At 41.5% G+C, this 16,086-nt stretch overlaps 1 long non-coding RNA gene across 1 annotated transcript in view; it reads left to right on the top strand.

Annotated features, from left to right (window-relative positions):
• The window catches only part of LOC131457135 (uncharacterized), a 160,633-nt gene extending 157,725 nt beyond the window's left edge, over positions 1 to 2,908 (top strand). Inside the window, exon 6 of the long non-coding RNA XR_009239985.1 lies at positions 2,759 to 2,908. This is a non-coding gene — a long non-coding RNA (uncharacterized LOC131457135). The remainder of the gene's footprint in view (positions 1 to 2,758) is intronic.
• Positions 2,909 to 16,086: the final 13,178 nt, after the last annotated feature.

Here is a 16,086-nt window from a genome sequence, read left to right as displayed (position 1 = left end):
CCTGTTTGTAAAAAAATTGTCAGTAAAAACTAAAATCAGCTTTTCAAAGGGGCTCGACATAAGTTCCAAAACCGGTTGTTCCTGTGTGGCCTTAACTGAACTGCAGCCTCATCACAGTACCTGCACTCACTGACAGCCACGAGCGAGCGTCCTGAACTCTGGCCAGATCGATGACAGAGACCGCAGACAAGATGCACACTGATTCAGTAACTAAACAACATCCTATTAGTCCTCGCTCGGTGTTGATCACTGTCCTGTTTTGGCCCAGTGGGCTGAATGGGCTGAAACTGTGTTTTACTTTTTAAAAGTGTTCTGTTGGAGTCTGTGTTGTGCTGCGAGCCGGCCGCTTGTCGATATTTGCGGATTCCATTCCTATGCTTGCTTCTGACTGCTTCCATAACGGTGGTCGGCCACTAATGTTGACCTGAGGCATACTGGAGCACACATAATCCGTCCTTCAGATTTTTGCAGAAAACCCCACTCCACAATTCATATAAATCAGTCTACAGGCCGTTTTAGGCAGGTTGCGGAAGGTGTTGTTTATGAACAGTTCATTCATTTCATCAAAGGGTCTTTTCAGCACAATGCTAGAGTTCTGCCGAACTTCATGACCAGAAAAATGATCCGCTAATCCAGTAGCAGCTCAGGACAAACTCACTATGAGACCTGGACAAAGAAGCGGGGCATATCACAATGCCATCTGGCCTGGAGGCATCAACACCTCTGAAGAGGTCGTTTGTCTGATGCACAGTGTCACCTCAGTACTGCAGGAACACATCACATGGCACATCCTATCACAGTGGACACTTACAGGATTGTGTTTGTCGTACAGAGAGTTGCAGTGACGGAGCAGGGACACCTGCCGCACATTCTCAGGATCAGAATCGACCCGCCCCGAGCAGAAATGTGCGAATCGACATGTTTGGGTCCTGAGTCTGTGTGAAGAAGAGGTGCATTACTTTGTCGCGGTGATGTCGCACACATTGTTTGCAGGCAGGTCATTGACTGAGGTCTGTTCTATTTACCGCACCGTTGGAGGAATCAATGGGACATTTAGTTAATGAGGAATAACTGGAACTAATGTTGGTCTGCTTCAGCGGCCACACATGGGCTAGTTCCCCACTGTAACATCGCATTTGCGCTCATTATCATCCCGCATTAAGCCCGCTCGTGTTATCAATTAGCAACATTTAATGTATTTACAACACACTTTGCAGAGTCTGTTTTTTTCCAGCCAAAGAAAAAGACACAGATTAACTGAAATGTTTATGAAAATAATGTGATATTGTAATATTATGAGATATATTATGAGATATCCAAAAAAGGTAAGCTTGAAAACAAGTGTAATCCTCAGTAATTATTATTAATTCATGTTCCATTCCTCTGTGTGTGTGTATGTGTGTGTGTATTATGCATTTGTCAGTCATTCATACAGCAATTTACATAAAAATGGAAAGGAAAACACTTAAAGCTTAAATTTTTTTGTAGTCGACACTGAGAAGCAGGGATATGGTGGCTGAAACAGTGGCTGGCTAAATATTGGCCTTTCATCCAGCCTAACTCCACAAAATGGACCGCATTGTCTTGAGGAATTCGATTTTCTGCCATTCTGCGGGCACATTGTCTCCTTCTCTGGGGCCCGACTGCAGCGAGCGGGACCCTTATCAACAGCACTCAGGGTGTGGAATTGAGGAATTGAGTTCCGCCTCGAATCAAGTCACGAGAAAGGAGAGCAGGAGTGAAGAGTAGACGAGACCGAGAGGGATAGAAAGCGGACTGAGCAGGAAAGGAGGAGTTGATTCGGGATAATTCTCCAGATGCTTGCACTCTCCCACTTAAGCCACACGCACTCCACATCACACGCACCTGTTTGGGCAAGTGTGCACTGTACACACATACAGTGTTATCATACATGGGCACACACAGACATTTACCAGTGAACACGTTGATGGTGCTCCCACTGGGGAGGCTTTTATACGCTCTAATTTCCAGTGTTATCTTCTAGTGCTTGGAGCTGATGCCAAAATAGTGCTGTTTTTATTCTCCAGATAATGGCTGTTCTCTTCTGTATGAGTCTGTGTGTACCAAATGTGCTCTTGGCTGTGCGTGTTCATTTGTAAGGCATAACTACATTTTCACTTTCTCTATTTTCGTACATTGCTTTCAACTCGCTTGCAAGAGAAAAATGCACGAGAAGAATTCAAAGTGATTCAATTGATTACTTTTGATTACGGCTGATGTTGAAATCAGGTTCTCGGTGTAGAATAACCTCTTCTGATGTGTACGATTTTTATAATACCTGTGCCTGTTAAGATCGTTGCTTTCTTCTGACGGTTTAAGGGTCGCTCTTAAATTAAGTCGGTGAGCGAGGAGTGTTCCAGTCCAAACATGTGTTAAGCTGGTTTATGTATGGGAAAGATAATATACACAAATATGAATCAACATTTTTTAGCATCAACATCAAATATAAATGTACACAGCTTTTATGTGTCATGCAGCTTCTTTGTTTAGGAAAAATGGCTGGTACAGGTGAACTTCCACTTGTTATAGATTTCTGGGCTCCGCCCCTTCAGTATATGATAAAAGAATTTGCAAACTAACAGCCAGGCCGCAGACTTGCCTTTGGTAATGCGTGTCTTTTATAAGAACAAGCATTTGAGTGCCGAGTGGCTCGAAAGTGCTAGTGCTAGTGCAGTCTTAGGCTTTTTCAAAGGTGATTATGCACTGCTGCTCTCACACCTCACCTATTATATTGCAGGCGAAAAGTGGAGACGATTTACCCGGAGGGAGTGGAAATCGCCGGCCAGCTCAGCGTAGCATGGAGTGGGAAAATGATGACGATAACTTCCTGCCTGTGTGAGAAACATCGGCCAAACAGAGGCTACAGTCGCAACTGGCCTATGCAGCGCGGGGGGTAAGTGGAGCACTGATGTCGCACTAAACAGCTGTGATTATAAGGGTGCTTTCCCTCTGCTTGAGTCAGAAAAAACCTGTTTAATCCTGGCTTTAAATGGGTTTGTGACTGGCGAGAATGTGTTTAGGCAGCGTTCACTGCTGGGTCAAATGACTCTAAACAGCATAAGTGGCAACCCAAGAACCTGGGTAAACTCATTTTCTTTTTTCTCATCGGTTTCAATTTTTGGCAGAATATTAAGATGTGATGGACGTTTTTAGCAAACCTTACTTTGTGCAACTTGGGTCAGTGCTCACTATTCTCCATTTCTGCATAATTATATATTTTATCGGCGCCTTCAAATTGTTCACTCACCGGACTGAAGTAAATTATACAAAATAGAGTAAAAAGGCTTAAGTGAAGCAGCACATTTGTCGCTGTCTGAGGTAGATTGCAGGTGTCATTTCACGATGCCTTGCTGTTTAAGGAGTTGGGTGAATGGCACGCAGTTTAAACAGGACACGCTAATTGAATCCAGCACTCTTCCTTCTTTATGCACCTCACACACACCTTTTGTGTACTTTTGTGTAATCGGTGCTTAATTCCGTTTTCCCACGTGATCAAATCAAAGCCGCGGGTGTCGTGACACGGGGCTGCTGTTTTATTTTTGTCCTCCTCAGACTGCTCAACAACTGAGAGAGAGAGAGTCTCTTTAAGGCAAAGCCATGAGCAGATCACATGATCACACAGAAACACCTACTGCTATCAATCTAAGGTGAAGGAGCACCATTTGCAGCAGAGCAAAAACGCAAGTCACCTTGCACAGAAGTGTCATTCACCAGGACATGGTAACTTGGCCCAGTGGTGTTCTTAAACCACTGCAGGGCATCCAGCCAGTGTGCGAGGAATGGAGGCACAGTCGCACACTGAGGTGTGACATTACCGCCGATTGTCGTGACAAAACCCAGAGTTGCCAGGAGCTCAGAGGGAGTTTCCACTCGGTGAGCTCGACATACTATGTGAAATGTCTTTTTGAGGCTGCAGCTGTTAAGTCGAGCGTTGTGCGGCTAAGGGGCCGCGCTGTAATATAGGAGGTAATAAACCAGTGACAGATAATTATTCATCTCAGCTCAGTCAATATTTAGCAACTCCACAGTCTGTCTAATCAAAATGATTAATTTTTCCAAAGAGAAATTGTTTAGTATAGCCAATAATGTGTGAGTTACTACGTCTGTGGCTCAATAAAGTGTGTTTTAAATGGCGTGGGGGGTAAAATGGCAGTATGTCATACAAAAAGGAAATCGAACAACGTACAGGAGATTTGCATGTTTGTCACGTGCAAAATAATGCGCCTGCTTGTGCACGATCAACATTATTTATTTATGTTCTTTTACTCCTTTTGATGGGAGCATGTTGTGCAATAACTGTCACTTTTCTCACAAGTTCTCCAGGCAAACATGGAACCCTGGGCCCTCCCACTGGGCACTAACACACACACACACATACTCTCTTGTAATTATTTCAAGCAGTGGGGCGCCGAGCTTCACATGTGCCAAAAGCAGTTGCAGGAGAACAAATAATGTTGAACACATACAAAGTGTAGTGCATGTGAAATGGAACGGCTGCCAAGCGCCACCTTCGATTTTCTTGCCTTGGACACCTAGCATCCAAAAAAAGGCATCTTCACTGCTATGTTTAAAATACGTCCTTATCTTAATTGTTCAGGCAAGGCTGTTAAATAACTACTTGAGTTTTATTAATGCATTTTGATAAAGTTGGGAGGGGGCACAGATTAAAAAATAAAAAAACTAATTTGAAGCAACAGAGGGTGAGATATTGTGGCTTTTGTTGCCAACAAAGGCAGAGCTCCCAAAAAATGCGTCTTCCCACTGTGTAAACTATTTTTTTAAATTGACTTCTGCATTATAAACAAGTTCAAAGCTTTTCTGAAACTCATGCAAGTCATTATGCACCTAATTTCGCGGACTGGAAAGTTACTTACAGGTCTTTTCATACCTTAAATCTGCCAGTAAATGTCTCTTAATCTTAAAGCCCTAAAACATCTACTTTCTTTGTATTATGTTTAAGCATGTGCAGGTTTTAAAATATGTACAGTATTTTAAATTCAGTGCTAGGTAAGAATCAAATAATTAACCCTTTAACGACGAGCATATCGTAGACGACGCGTTTTGAAGTGCAATTTGCATTAACGTAATTATGCGGCGGTTTGTGCTATCGGAAAAATTCCAACGGTTTCTGAAAAACTCAAACAAATTTCAAATTTAACACACAAAACTCAGTGTTCGTCTACAACTACAGTTTTTTTCTCCATTTTAAATTGTTAATACACTATTTTAACATGGAGTTAATTGTAAATAACTGCCAGATATTACAAGTTTTTCAGGAAAAATGAGGCAAAAGCAAAAGCACACATGGTTAAAATAAGAGGCTTAGGTGTTAAAGGGTTAAGACCTAAGATAAGATAAGATGGTCCTTTATTAGCCCCGCAGTGGGTAAATTCACATGTGTAAATTAACATTTAAGCACATAACTAGATTAAATTAGGTTAGATTAGATACTTTATTGTCATTGAAAGAATATACAATGAAATTCAGGTGCACAGACAAAATAAAAAATGATGAATTCATTGAGTTATACATTTATACGTTCACACATACCAACATTCGATCGACTATGCTATAAAATGAACAAAAGATCATATGGCATGACCGGCTTGACCTTTAAAACACCACCAGATCTGCGTGTTACATTTGTTGTTAGGTACTTGTCAGATGGATTTATGTCAGCATAAATCCTCAGTTCTTCTGTGGATTCAGTCTGTCTCATTGTGTCTTCAAGAGTGATCCTTTTCTGGCTCACTGATGTCGAGATCAGGGCTTTGTGGAGCACAGATGTCTCCCTGTTCTTCTTCTGACTGAAGATGCCTCCATGTGACTTTGGCTGTATGTTTGGAGTCATCGCTGTGCTGCAGAAAGATCTGCAGAAAGTAGACATTTAAAATGTCTAAAACCTGTTCAACAGAAACGCAATGTATGTGCTCATTACATTTTCTCAGACCCCAGTGACAAAGAGACTGCACGAATAAAACCAATCTGTTTTGGTGAGTCAATTAATGAGAAAACTCCACAGAACAACTTTTAAATTATAATATAATGAGTAATAAGACAAATAAAAGAGGAGCTTTGTGAATACAGTGTTTTTTTTTCCTCTGAAGGTAAAAGTTATAAAGCAAAACAAAGATAAAAGTAGTGAATTAGAAATAAAAAAAGGCAGGCAATTTAAAGATACACAAAGTTAGTTATGCTTATCCGATTCATAATCGCTGTGTTCCTCTTCACTCTGCATTCTGACGGTGCATGTGTGACAAAATGAGGATCCTGTTGTTTGTCCGTGAATGAGGTTCTTATACAAATGTGTGCCTGCAGGTGCAGCACGGATGCGAGCAACGCCGTCTCTCGGGGGCTCACACATGTCACCGAGGTCGGAGTGTTTGTTTTTCATTCTGTTCTCCAGCAAAATGTCCGTCATTAACCCTCCCCTCGACAGTGGCGGCTATAATCCTGCGCTATTATGATTTCTTTCTTTTTTTTCTCCGATGACAAGATGCAATAACTAAAAAAAAAAACATCTATATATGCAGATGGAAGTCGACTTATTAATGAAGTGGGTGTATTCCATTGAATACAAGCTCATCATATCGTGAGCCAATGCACATTTGATTGCAGCCCCGTAATAAGCGAATGTCTCCGTGAAAAGGTGAGTGCCCCACAGCTGACCCAGACCTATTGATAAACTAGAGGTTTTCGGCCGCTGGAATGAGCTCATCTCTTGTGCCATTAGCAGACCTTAATTAAATACTTCTCCGTAAAGGGCACACACCTGCAGTCTCGCACACCCACGTGCACCCGCGACTGAAGAGCGCCGATGAGAATAGCAAAGGTTATGAAAGCACTAATTTATGGTATGATCAAGCGAAGGTCTGCACTCACTGCCTGCAACACTAATAGCAGGGAGGTTGTTTCATGTGTGGGTGAGGGTTGCATGGGATATGAACGAGTGTGATGCAGTCCTAAATGCATTTTCATTTGTTTGTGTTGGCAGATGCACGCTCTGATGCTAACCTTTACATCTAAGTGGACGTCTGCTTCAGTGGAAGGGAGAAATTATTTCAGGGTCAGATCAGGAAGAGGCAGGTGTTTGTCTTTTTAAAGCTTCAGTGCGTAATTTCTGCAGATTTTTTTTGAAAACAAGCAATACTATCAGACCTGAATGAGGGGACATTTGTGTGTATACAGCTGCAGCACCGGAGCGGGCGGGTTTGAAGCATTTATCTTGCTATCAAACTACTAAAAAACAGTTTTTTGAGCTGTAGAATTTACTTCTGAAACTTTTCCTGGGTCCTTTTGTTGTGTTTTCGGTTGCACTCCTTTTAACTTTTAGTTGCAATGTTGCTTCCGTCTGTCCTGACTCAAAACAAGTCGCCCAGTCTACCTGCCATTTCTTAATTACACCGACCAGAAATGAATTAAGATTTACTGTAGCATCATGAAGCATGACATCATCTGTGAACAACATTACTTGTTAAAATTGACGTGTTTTCACTTAAATTAAAATAAATCACTTCCTGTGTGTCGGCATGCTGTCAGGTGACATGAGATCTAAACACCGCAAAATTGAGAAACACAGAGAGAGTGGTGTGGAACTGATCGATTTAATCAGCATTGTGTGAAGTAATTTGACAATAGATTGTATATAACAGTCAGCACGTTTACATGCACAGTTAAATCGAGCAAAGGCCGTAGTCCGACTAAGACAACTTGCCAAGTCCGATTATACATGTGGGGGAAAAAAACGATTTATTGGCTGTGGTACGTCTGACTCCGCCTCCATAGGTTGCGCTGTATATCTCAATAAGCTAGTGCGAATTGAGTCAGTTTCCTATTGACTTTTACGTCCTGTATATCAGTCCAAAAAAGGGTCTTCTCTGTAGCATCCGCTCTTGCCGACAGTTTATACGTCGTCTCCAACTACCTCCGGATATTTTGGTGCATGTGCAGAACGCCAAGTCCGACTCCAGTCCGACTTAGCGCATGCAGAAGTAATTGGAATATGAATTGCATTTTCTTAATCGATGAAGACTAAACTGAATAAAACGGACTTTTAACATTCATGCAAACGCACTGATTGCTTATATTGAAAAGTGAGACACTACTATTTTAAATCTCTGTCTTCAAAACAACAACAGAACACCTCCGCACGTAACATGGACAAGGTGTACACTGCGACTTACAAAGATAACGGGGCCTTTCACAAAATCTCTGAGCCACCCCCTTCCATTTGGTCACGGGGTCCATTTCTTCGTGGCACAGCTTTAATTCATTTGTCTTGTACAGGGCAACTCCTTGACCTTGTGGATGGAGATTAATGAAAAGCTTCAGTGGCGATGAAGGCTATCAGGCACCGTGTTCCCCTCGTCTAATAGAGCAGGAGTTTTACATAGCCAATTATGTCGGTGGCATTCTGCTTGTAAGTGCAAGTCTGTCACCAGCAGCCTAGTCAGCTGTGGTGTATTTGTGGTAATGAAATATCGGGGACATTTGGATGGAGCACACCAGAGTGAATAATTATACTCTTTCACTTTTACATTTATTATTATTTTTTGTGTGAAAATTAAGCAATTTATCAAAAGAATTGCATATGCCACTCAATAACTGATGGGGGGGATTGACATGCAGCCTTGTTTAGTTCTTCAACCTTGTTAAAGCTGTGTGTGTGTACTATTCTAGAGTTAAGCACTGCTGTAAAAGTGTCCACAGCCTTCAGAGCCTTTTTTGATCACAGAGTACAGATTGTACAAGTGCAATTGTGAGCCATTACCAGTCTTTGTTGCAATTATTGTCAGCCAGGCTCTTTTGGTACTACACACTGTGCTGGTCCACACACACACACACACACACTGTGTGTCTTTTTTCCTTTTTTTTTTTTTTTTTTTTACTCTCCAAAGAAACAGGACATGAAATTTTGATCTGTGAGTCAGCTCAGTCTAACCATCTTGTCATCCGAGAGAGGGCAAAGACAGCTGCACATGATAAGTATGATGGAGGTGAGGGGGATGACAGAGAAATCTGCTGAAATCAATAGGTGTATAATTGGAAGCTGTCAGTTAAATGTTTTAGTGTCTTCAATGGTAATGGGGGCTCTGTCGTTTTCTACACGAGATGAGGCAGTTTGTTTCAGGTTATCAGAGGCTAGTGTATTCAGCAAGGGCTTGTATGATGTGTTCCTTTTTTTTATTATTTCTTTCTTTTGATAGCCTTCAAATGATAGTGGAAAGAAATGCGAAAAAAAACATGAATTTGTGTAAAATTTAAGTGACTGAACAGACTCCACTGTGGCTAATTGCCCATCATTTCCTGAAGGAAGGACGCGTACATGTACACAATCATTCTCAATATTGCTGCACCTACTACGAACAAAACCTAAAGGTGAATGTGAGGGTTCTCAAATAAAAAAGTAAGTAAACTAATAAAATGAAGATCAATTACAGTGCAGTATGTAACATTTTCAGCTTCACATTCAGTTAGTCGAGCAGTCCCAGCTTGTACTCATTCTGTTTTCAAGGCTTCCCTTTCATATTTAACAAATTAGCATGTATTATATCCTAATTTGTTAAATACATCCTAATTTAACAAATTAGCATGTATTATATCCTAATTTGTTAAATATGAAAGGGAAGCCATAACAGAGGAGATGTAACCCTTCTTAATATTCTTAATAAAGACTGCTTAAATACCAGAGGTTTCTACATTTATACAGGTTTTATAGTGTTTTTTCCTTATACTGGCGATCTCCCCATTTAATATGAGTTATTGTAAACATCATAAACAGGGTATTTGGTAAAAAATGTATATGTCATCAAAAGCGATTGCAGGTTAGCTTTCATTCCGCCTGTCGTGTCAGGCTAGGCTAACTCTTGCCAAGAGAGTGATGAAGCATATTTCCTCGGCAGTTTTAAATAATCTGGGGAAACTAAAACAATCTCAATAATGTGTGACATCTGCGGGGGCAATTTTGCGAATAGCATTGGCTGAGTGGTACAAATTTAGAGGGCTGACAGATGTCAGCGAGATTATGAGAAACTTGGTCTTTCTCTGCCATACGCCCGCACTGGCTGCTTGTTACGCGTCCCATGGGTCGGCTCACGTAGCTGATCGGGTTCTTAAGAGGAATCTGTGATGTTGCCGTCAACCTTATTGCATTGACAACACACTCGTCTGTGGGCCCAGTCCCCATCCCCGAGCATCTGTTCCGTCCTCTCTCTTGCTGGCTGGTTTCTGCTCGTCACGTCAGAGCCGACATTGCATCTGTGTTTCTGTCTTTGTACCTGTCTACATTTGTAACTGTTCCAGTCCTTAGTGCTCTCTGTTGTCTCTTTCCACATCTGAGGATTCCTGTCATGCCATCTGTTGTTGTGCTTGTCAGGTCACTCGCAATTAAAGGTTTGTTGGTTTCAAAACCCTTGTCATCTTTTGCCTGCCCAGGCCGTACTTCAGTTAGTCATCAGCTACTTTGCTGATACTTTGTCTATTTTTAACCTAATCTGTCAATCTATCAAAGCCGTAACATCCAGTGTTTTTTTGACAATAGACACATGTTTAAAAGGCTCAACCTACTCAAGGACAAATCCATTTCATCCCAGAGATCTCTAAATATTCTTTTCATCACTTACAACAGAGGAACCTGGAAAAAAAGTCTGTGATTGTGCCAAGATTTGGGATGGAGTCTGCCTATTGATGGGTGTAATGGTGTATGTAAACGGGATCCCTGAGAGAAAAATCAGTAAAGTAGTCATTTAAAATACCCTTACTGATTGTAGGTTTAAAGTGTCTTTGCCTTAATCAACCTGCTGCATCTTCACAAGATCTATATGTAAAGCATCATCTTGTCTTTCTTTTTTTTTCTGATGTAAGTACAGGGTAAAACTTTAAAATCAAGAGAAGGTGGAAAGCACCATGGCCATGTTTCACATGGGGTTCTCACACACTATGTTTGTGGCGGTTGCTGGTCTGTGAAACAGGAAGCTCGTTGTCACGGCCAGTTTTTTATACATAAATTCTGCAAGCGAACAACTAGAACAACGACACACGATTATTTTGTAAAACTGAAAGCTATTAGTCTACAGCATGTGTCAAACTGGTGGCCCGGGCGCCCCATGTGGCCCTCCAATCAATTACATACGGCCCGCCCACCACTGTGCGAGGTGATGGAATAGAGACAGAATATAAGACTAAATGTATTTGGCGGCAATATATTTATAATAGTAATAAGACATTCGGTTGTTATCATTGGTTTATTGAATGTGTTACACTCAACATAAAATTACATATACTTAAGCTGTTCTAATCACAATTATCCTCGTCATTATTTTCAAAATTTTCAATTAAACTCTCCGTTTTTGTGCCTCATAAATATGTTTTTATTGTGAATCATTTTATATCAAAACAAGCACTTTTACTTTGCAATTCTGTCTAATATCATAATGAATATCTTATATTGCCCACCGGCTACTAAATAGTTGTTTTTTCCACTTTTATTTCCTCTATGTCGGCCCCCGCTTGACCAGACTAGATGCTCATTGGCCCCCAGATCATTTGAGTTTGACACCCCTGGTCTACAGACTTCCCTCGCAAAATCTGCGCAGGACTGAGACAGAAAGGGCTCTGCTGCAACGTTGTCAATCAAAAACTGGTTCCCCCTTTCAGACAGTTCCTCCAATCATCATGCAGAAGCCCAGCGTCGAGCTCACCACACATAGGGAACAGTTGAAGCTGAGCTTCAAGTGGTTTTAATGCGGAGGGTGTTTACGGGAAAAGGAAATTCATGTGAGACGATCCCTTTTAGCGCATGTTGAGCATTGAAGTGTAAATACGACACAGCACATATATTTGACGACATTTCAGAGGAAGCTGAGCCTCCCTTTGCTGTCTTAGAGCAATCGCCAAAGAAAATTAATAGTATCTGAAATAATTTGCTGAGCCGTCACCATCTCACAAGAAAGGAGGCGGGATGGCGAGGGGCAGGAGGCTGAGCTTTGCCGCCTCTAAATAATGAGGACGGGATGAATCCAGTTGGGATTTCTAATTCTGTCAGTCTCTGATTAATCCCATCAGTCAACAAAGCAGAGGTCATCGTGTTTTGGAGAACTCCAATTAGAGAGTAATCAGTGCTAATCAGACAAGCTGCTCACTGGCATCTTGGTGATTTCGGCAGTAAAGGGCTCTCTGGTGAATAGTCTGCCCTCCGCACTGAGAATGACCGACCCTCATTCTGTGATCCTGTGTTAAGGGAGTGGGAGGCTCAAGAAAGAAAGGAGGCTAATTAGCGCTGTCATTCATTAGTGACTGTGTGATGCTCTGATGTGGCAAGTGTGCTTTAAGTCAGTGAGTTGGTTGAGGTCTCTGCTTCTCAGCATGAATATGAGGTCTGTCTCTGTGTTGACTCACCAAAGTGTAGGAGTCAACTTTGGGGGCATCCCACCACCTGGACTTGAATTATAAAACTTGCCTTTGTATTCATTTCTGGTTTCAAGGTCAAAGACCCAACAAGATGAGATTATTTGCTAAGTGATTGGATGCTTTCCATTTGTGGCGAGAAAAAAATCTATTAATGAAAAAAAAAAAAGGAAGAAAAAAAAATCTATTAATGTTTGATCCCCTTTTAAAAGAAAATACCACATAGTGGGCTGTGTTAGGAAACCACTGTCATGTACAATTAATCGTAAAAGTGTAATATACTCTTGTAAATTTATGGAATAGTTTAAAACATTGTGAAATATTCGATTCTTTTGCTGCCGCCTTGCAGAGATTGCCTCGTCTGTTGCATTCAAACATTGTCAAATGAGTTCAGTATTCACAAGTAATGTGAGTTCTCTCCCTCTCACACCTACGGTGAATTTAGAGTGTCCGATTAACCCAAATCCAGAACTGCATGTCTTAGGATTGTGGGAGGAAGCCAGAAGTACTTGTAGGGAACTCCACGCAGAAAAGTGTGGATCCCTTTCAACCAGGGATCTGAACTGGCAACCTTCTAGCTGTCAGGCAACAATTCTAGTAATTGCATCCCCTGTTTGGCCCTTCACGATGCTACAGTAAATCTAGGGGGAAGTGACAGGTGAGAGACAGAGTGGGCATTGCTTTTCACCTTTCTTTTCTTTTATTTTCAGTCGCAGTAACTTGACTTAGTTTTCTCCGGGTTTCCTCCCACAGTCCAAAAGCATTTGGGGATTAGACAAATTGGATGGTTGTTTGTTCCTATGTGGCCCTGTGATGGACTGGCGACCTGTCCAGGGTGTATTCCCAGCCTTTTGCACCATGTCAGCTGGGATTCACCCACACGAGAGAACCCCTACACACACGGGGAGAACATGTGACTGACCTTGTGGCCTAAGCACCAATGCTAGACGCTGCTATGAATCAATCAAATGTTCAATCAAAACTTATACTGGTATAGAGCTGCACCTAACGACTATTTCCATAGTGGATTCATCTGTTGACTATTTTCCCCTCTGCAACATTTGGTCTGAAAAAAGTCATAAAATATAGAAAAAATGTTGACCGCTGTTTACCAAATCTGGATGTTCTCGGATGTCTTGTTTTGTCGACAAACCAAAAATGATTCGCGTTTGAATTATTTATTTGTTAAAGAAACCAGAAAATATTCACATTTAAGAAGCTGAAAAAGCTGAGAACTTGCTGTAATTATTGAAATAACACTCAAATCCTCGATTCATTTAGTGATCGGATAATCGTTGCAGCTCTATATTGGTGTTATTTTGATTTTTATTTCCTTTACTCTCCTTTGACATGCTTTGCTGGCTCCCCATGCTTAGTTAAGCTACAGTTCCATGATGAGACAAATAGAACGGAGAGTCTTGTCAAACTCATAGATTAATGTTGAGCTATTCCTTCAGTAAATATTATTTGCCTTTGGTAGTTCATTCACATCAACAGCACACTCTTCTTCTCCCCCCTCTCCCCCTCTGTTCTCTGTAGCGGTCTTATTGGTCCCCATGGAGCCCTAATCAAATAACCTGCAAGCCAGTGCAGCTACCATTTTAGCCATTTTTGTGGAAAACACACACAGATGCTGAACGTGTTCCCTTCTGGCCAATCACACACCGAACAGTGATGTAAAGCTTTGCTCAACACTATTACCTGTCTCGGCGATGGAGACATTTATAGGCCAAGGAAGTGCACTGCAATAATGAGTTTGTGTTTATTGCTAACGTGGTGCCAATAGAAATGGCAGATAGAACGTGATTTGTGAGTTTAATTCCTCCACCTAAAACCTCCCGTGGCCTATTGTCCCCTACTACGCCCAAAATAATATTGTTAATGACTCGTACACTGATAATGGCTAATGCGGGTGTTGATTTGTTTTCATTCATAGCTCAAGGTTAACTGTTGAGTTTGTACCTCTGACTGTTGTGATAAAAACAAAAATCAACAAGTTGTTCTTCTCCCGTCGACTTCCTTTTGTTTAGGGAGGCTCCCGATCGATGTCCATTATGTCCCTGACATGTCTCGAGTGCTTTCTCTGTGTCTACACGAGTACTTTGGTGCCTCGTGCACATTTAACATCTCTTTGAGCTTCATGTCACCTGGCAGGCAGTTTCACGTCCTTAATATTGCATTATCGTTGCTCAGCGAATTGAATTTTAAGAAATGCAATTTTTAATTCCGAGAGTGGAATCAAAGGAGAGAGCCACAAGCAGTTTGCTGACACCACACTACATATCTCTTCTGTCTTGTTTGCATAAAAAGAAAAGGCCCACACTGAAGCTCGCTTTTACCTAAAAGATTTATTAAAAAAAAAGAATGTGCCCCTTCTCTTGGCTAGCACAGCCTCCAATTACCATGCAGTTAAGCTATTTCGAAGAACATTACTGTAAACTTTAAAAACACTCACGGGGGGGCGGGATCCTTATATCATCCTTGATTAAAACATGATTTCTGCTTAGTCCAAGCTGTGAAGCTTCTTTTGTCAATTCAAAGTAAGTTCAACAGAAGATTATAATGGCACTGAATACAAGCAGGTTATTCTCAAGGATGTGCAAGTTTTAAGTAAGAGGCTGCTGGGTAAGTTAATGCAAGAACACACAAGACAAAGAGGTATTCGATTTTACTCCTTGACTAAGGACTGATCGCTGAGCTGTCACACCATTTTGTCCTCCCCTCTCGCTCTGTCCGCTCTCCTCCACACAAACAGCAGACGTAGTCATCACACTGCTGATGTACGATGCATGTATCTGAGTTGGGTGTTTCATGTAGCGGACACGGCTGTTATCGGCCCTCACCCTCCATTTACACCCCGCCATCTAAACACCAATACAGCTCTGATATGCACTTAAAAAAAAAAAAAATCTCAGCCAGCCGGAAAAAGAAGGGCAGCATGAATATTTAACAAGGAAACCACTTTTAGATACTCACAGGCAAAAGGAAAATGTGGCAGCATCGCAGGTCGAAATGTCTTCACCTGATGAAAGTGTGGCAAACGACATGCACCAAGATACATCCTCCAGCAGCCCCAGGGTGTTTTCTGGACATTCATTGGCCCCTGATGGCATAAATATTATCAGGGCAGTAGTACTAGTGTGTGCTCCTCACTTTACAGTTCACAAAAAGAGGAATACTGAAGACTATAATCCTGTGAAGGTGTCCCAATGTTTGAACTACTTTCTTGGAATAAATGTTCTGCAAACTTCTCTGAAATCCACCTCCACTGTTCTGGCCGTAATTGCTGTTCCAAAGTTGGCATTAGGTCAGACAAGAGTAACTCCAGGAGCTGTTCAATATTCAACTGCAGATTCAATATTGTTAATTCCCCTTTTGGCCCAGAGAAAACAGTGAGCCATGATTTAGGCTGACAGCACAACAGCAGAGTATATATTTGAATGAGACACTAAGATATAAGGCTCCCTTTTCCCTGACATTAGTCACCTTGCACCCATACAATCTGTCTAATACTGCTTCATTTCTTCCCTGAGATTTTTTTTGTCCCACTCACGTCTGCTCCTCCCCACCTCCATCTGAGAGTTGTAGGTTCCGATTGAAATGGAAATCGAGAGGATCTCGGATGGGATCAGATATTAAATTGTCTGTTTGACAAAGAAT

The sequence above is a fragment of the Solea solea genome, chromosome 3, assembly GCF_958295425.1.
Source record: "Solea solea chromosome 3, fSolSol10.1, whole genome shotgun sequence".
Lineage (NCBI taxonomy): Eukaryota > Metazoa > Chordata > Actinopteri > Pleuronectiformes > Soleidae > Solea > Solea solea.
Note: the sequence above shows the minus strand (reverse complement) of the source record. Positions and strands in the feature narration are given on the sequence as shown.